The 5,000-nt window shown below is 46.1% G+C and overlaps 1 protein-coding gene across 5 annotated transcripts in view; it reads left to right on the top strand.

The window, feature by feature from the left end:
- LOC135092922 (abnormal cell migration protein 10-like) overlaps nucleotides 1-5,000 on the top strand; it is a 148,846-nt gene that overhangs the window by 45,840 nt on the left and 98,006 nt on the right. The window lies entirely within an intron of this gene.

The raw sequence follows: 5,000 nt of genomic DNA, 5'->3' as shown, positions 1-5,000 counted from the left end.
AGGAGGAGGAGGAGAAGGAGGAAGGGAAGAGATGTGTAATATGATCCTCTCCATGTGTTCCCTCCTCCTCCTCCTCCTCCTCCTCCTCCTCCTCCTCCTCCTCCTTCTCCTCCTCCTTGTCCCTTCCTCTTTGCATTCCTTCGTCCGGGGACCTAAAAATCGAGAGAGAGAGAGAGAGAGAGAGAGAGAGAGAGAGAGAGAGAGAGAGAGAGAGAGAGAGAGAGAGAGAATTTTCACGATTTTTTTTCATTTTTCTCCTATTTCTTATTTTTATTCAACATTTTTTCTCTCTCTCTCTTTCTAAAAAATTAAAGGGAAGACAAAAAATGTGATAAATATGAACACGTGTGAGGAGGAGGAGGAGAAGCAGGAGGAGGAGGAGGAGGAGAAGGAGGAGGAGGGTGCAGAAACACGTGCTATACCTCCTCCTCCTCCTCCTCCTCCTCCTCCTCCTCCTCCTCCTCCTCCTCCTCCTCCTCCTCCTCCTGTACCTTCTTCCTTACTCTTCCTCTCCTTCTTCTTCCTTCCTCTAATCCACTCCTCTTACCTACCATGATTCCTCCTCCTCCTCCTCCTCCTCCTCCTCCTCCTCCTCCTCCTCCTCCTCCTCTAGTCTAGGAAGAGAGGTCAAGTCTTCCATCAGTTCACGTCATAACAACCTCCTCCTCCTCCTCCTCCTCCTCCTCCTCCTCCTCCTCCTCCTCCTCCTCCTCCTCCTCCTCCTTCCTCCTCCTTCCTCCTCCTCCTCCTCCTCATACTCATCTGTACAACACGGCACCCTGGTTCACGTCTTCCTCTCTCTCTCTCTCTCTCTCTCTCTCTCTCTCTCTCTCTCTCTCTCTCTCTCTCTCTCTCTCTCTCTCTCTCTCTCAGCATTTTTTTATGCCAACATCCGTTTCAGTCAACCCTCTCCCCATTTCCTCTCTCTCTCTCTCTCTCTCTCTCTCTCTCTCTCTCTCTCTCTCTCTCTCTCTCTCTCTCTCATTAAGCTACTACTACTACTACTACTACTACTACTACTACTACTACTACTACTACTACTATTACTACTACTATTATTACTAATACTATTATTGTCACCTTATTCTTTCATTTCCTCCTTTCCTCCACTTCTCTTCTCTTCTTCCTTCCTTTCTTCCCTCTTTTCTTCATCTTTTTCCTTTCCCTTTCTCCCTCCTCCCTCGCTCCTTTCTTTCATTTCCTCCTTCCCTCCTTCCCTCCTTCTCTCAACCTACCATGAAATAACGAGAGAGAGAGAGAGAGAGAGAGAGAGAGAGAGAGAGAGAGAGAGAGAGAGAGAGAGAGAGAGAGAGAGAGAGAGAGACTGTTTCTCTCTTCAGATAATATGTGACGTCAATAATAATTTTCAAGGTTAAAATAGGAAGAAAATTCAAAATAAATACAGTTTTGGCGCGAAATTTTCACGTTCTCTGTAATGGAAAGAAAACGGCAGAGTTTTAAGGTAAACTTGCCCATTTCATTGCTTTGGTTTTGAGGTGATGGTGGTGGTGATAGTAGTAGTAGTAGTAACAGTAGTAGTAGTAGGTAGTAGTAGTAGTAGTAGTAGTAGTAGTAGTAGTGAAAAGAACAAAAAGAAAAGAGGAAGGGAAAGAGATGAGAGCGAGAGAGCAGAGAGAGAGAGAGAGAGAGAGAGAGAGAGAGAGAGAGAGAGAGAGAGAGAGAGAGAGAGAGAGAGAGAGAGAGAGAAGAGGGGAAATAGAAGAAACATGATATCTGGGAGAGGGAGGAAAGGGACAGACCGGAGAGAGAGAGAGAGAGAGAGAGAGAGAGAGAGAGAGAGAGAGAGAGAGAGAGAGAGAGAGAGAGAGAACAACGTGGCTTACTACTGACCCCCCACAACACACACACACACACACACACACACACAGTAGAGAGGCTGGAGTGAGAGAGAGCACACATTCTCTCTCTCACTTTCTCTCGCTCTAACTCTCCCAGTGAAAGAAATACAGTGGTACAGTGACACAATCTGACAGTGAAGTGTGCTTAGTGAAGTGTACCTAGAAAAACTTAGAAACACTTATAGAGAGAGAGAGAGAGAGAGAGAGAGAGAGAGAGAGAGAGAGAGAGAGAGAGAGAGAGAGAGAGAGAGAGAGGTGTTAATTTAGTTTTCTTTCTTCAATCTTTTCTTCTTTCTTTTCTCTTTTTTCCTCCTTCTTCTTCTTCTTCTTCTTCTTCTTCTTCTTCTTCTTCTTCTTCTTCTTCTTCTTCTTCTTCTTCTTCTTCTTCTTCTTCTTCTTCTTCTTCTTCTTCTTCTTCTTCTTCTTCTTCTTCTTCTTCTTCTTCTTCTTCTTCTTCTTCTTCTTATTATTATTATTATTATTATTATTATTATTATTATTATTATTATTATTATTATTATTATTATTATTATTATTATTAATAATATTATTATTATTATTATTATTATTATTATTATTATTATTTTTATTATTATTATTATTATTATTATTATTATTATTATTATCATTATTATTATTATTATTATTATTATTATTATTATTATTCCTTCTCTTAACCCTCCACTTCAGTTTTTCCTTCTTTCCTTCCTTCCTCCTCCTCCTCCTCCTCCTCCTCCTCCTCCTCCTCCTCCTCCTCCTCCTCCTCCTCCTCCTGCTCAACATCATCTCACTTTGTCAATGGTTTGTTTTATGTGTCCTCCTCCTCCTCCTCCTCCTCCTCCTCCTCCGGCGTATAGAGTTCACCGTAGGATGAATAGTAGAACTTCCTTTCAACCTTTCCTATGAAAATTCCATGTCAGTGTTTCCATACTGCATGGTACTTTTCCCAGTTATCTCCATCCCAACGCAAGCTGGAGGGAGTGGTGGGTGGGGAGGAGCCTTCTGCTGTGCTGTCCTGTCTCTCTTCCCTCTAGCTAGATAGAAGTAGTTACCAAACAGCCTTGCAAGGACCAAAAGGTCTGTTGCTGTTTGGCTTTCCTTTGTATTCTTCCTTACTACTACTACTACTACTACTACTACTTCTACTACTACTACTACTACTACAAATACCTCCACCCCATGTTTATTGATGTGTCAATTAGGGGCTCCATTACTTGGAGGTCATTAGCCCCAGCTCCCGCTAATGACTGTGGCATCCAACCATATCTAATACTCTATAATATAAACATTAGTTGTTAACTATAAATTCATTCTACCTCTACTCTATCTACTCTTATGCCACTCTCCACCACTGTAGCCTCACAGTCGAGGCCTCCTAAGTCTGCAGGTATGGGAGTGGAATGCCTTGTCCCCCTGAGACACAGGAGGGCAGATCTGAGGAGGGAGAATGAGAGGCGGCACCTCATCCATGCGACGACATGGCTCCTTGGCTGGTGCTTCTTTTCTGCCATTAGGTCGGCTAGTCTTGAGTAGAAGCACTGAGCCTTGGAGCCCATCCCGCCAGATGTGGTGAAGACCAGAGGTGTGAAGCTGCCCTGGTCAACGTGTTGGATTCTCTCCCCATACGCTCGGATCTTCTCCTGCTCATTCTTGCGGTGGGCGGCCTCCAGGGAGAGTTCGTGGTGACAGGCGGCCATCGGGTCAAAGATCCGTATGTCCATGAATGCTTTCTGTCCCCTTGTCCAGAACCCTCGTGCACTGACGTCGACTCGAGCCTCGTTGGTGGTGTTGGCTGTTCTGTAGCGCAGGTGCTCGCCGTCTAGCGGCAGGAGGGTCGGTTCAGTGGAGACATCGTGGCACACCTCCCTGAGCATGCTGGCGGTCAGATCTCTCACCTCATCGTGCCTGATACATACGAATCCCCCCTTTTTGCACGTCATGGTGTGGTTGACGTCATTGGGGGAGCCACACACACAAGTACTGGGGAGTCCTTCCATCGGCCAGCCGTACCTCAGAGCAATGGCGTCGACAAATTCTTGTTTGTTGAGGCTGAAGCCCTTCGCTCTGATGGGCAGTGACGTTAGCCAGTTAGAGGCTCCCGTTTCCTGTGCAGTGAGGATTTTTCTCACTGTGGTTGCAGGCAGGATGTTTATCAGGTCTTCGAGACAGTTTCGTTGATGTTGTTGCCTATCTCTAGATATAATTCGTCCTTGCTCAGTGACTGCACTTTGGGCTATTTCACCATGTGCGTCCTGAGCAATGATCTTCTCTGTGAGGGACCTGGTGAGCTTGAGGGAGTTGAGGTTCTCCACAGTCGCCAACTTCTCAGGGGAGGTGATTCCCATCCCGCCCAGTCTTGGTGGAAGTTCGAGCAGCGCCCTTTCCCCATCTCCGATGGTGTGGTATCTCAGTAACGCTGGGAGGAAGGTGTTCCTTATCGAGACCTCCAGTGGTGCAAGGAGAGGGCTGATGCCTGGGATGGTGCGCATGGCGAATCTCCATCGATGCTGCAAGCCGTGGGTGTAGGCAGAGTAGGCTGCATGAGGCTCAGTCCTGGCCATGTCAGACAGGACTTCCACCTCATGTATCCACTCCTTCACCTTTTCTCCTATGTACTCCTTCTTGAACTCCTCTGTTCCGATGACAGCACCCAGATGCCGTTGTCCATCCTTTGTTATTATAACTCCACTGCCACTGAAGCTATCCACTGCACTGTCATAGTGTTCAGGCTTTACAATAAGGACGGACTTAGCGGCATTGGGTGTGTACCCTATGATGGGACTACTACTACTACTACTACTACTACTACTACTACTACTACTACTACTGCTGCCACTACTACTACTACTACTACTACTACTACTACTACTACTACTACTACTACTACTACTACTACTACTACTACTACTACCACCACCACCACCACCACCACCACCACCACCACCACCACCGACATCTTAACAGTAAGAGGGTGAGAGAGAATGAGATAGAGATAGAGAAAGTGAGAGAATAAGCATTGTACTTGGTAATAGAGTGAGGGCGCTACGTGAGGGAGAGAGAGGGAGAGGGCTGAGTGAGAGAGAGAGAGAGAGAGAGAGAGAGAGAGAGAGAGAGAGAGAGAGAGAGAGAGAGAGAGAGAGA

The sequence above is a fragment of the Scylla paramamosain genome, chromosome 41 (genome assembly GCF_035594125.1).
Source record: "Scylla paramamosain isolate STU-SP2022 chromosome 41, ASM3559412v1, whole genome shotgun sequence".
Lineage (NCBI taxonomy): Eukaryota > Metazoa > Arthropoda > Malacostraca > Decapoda > Portunidae > Scylla > Scylla paramamosain.
This window is presented reverse-complemented; position numbering and strand designations above follow the sequence as displayed.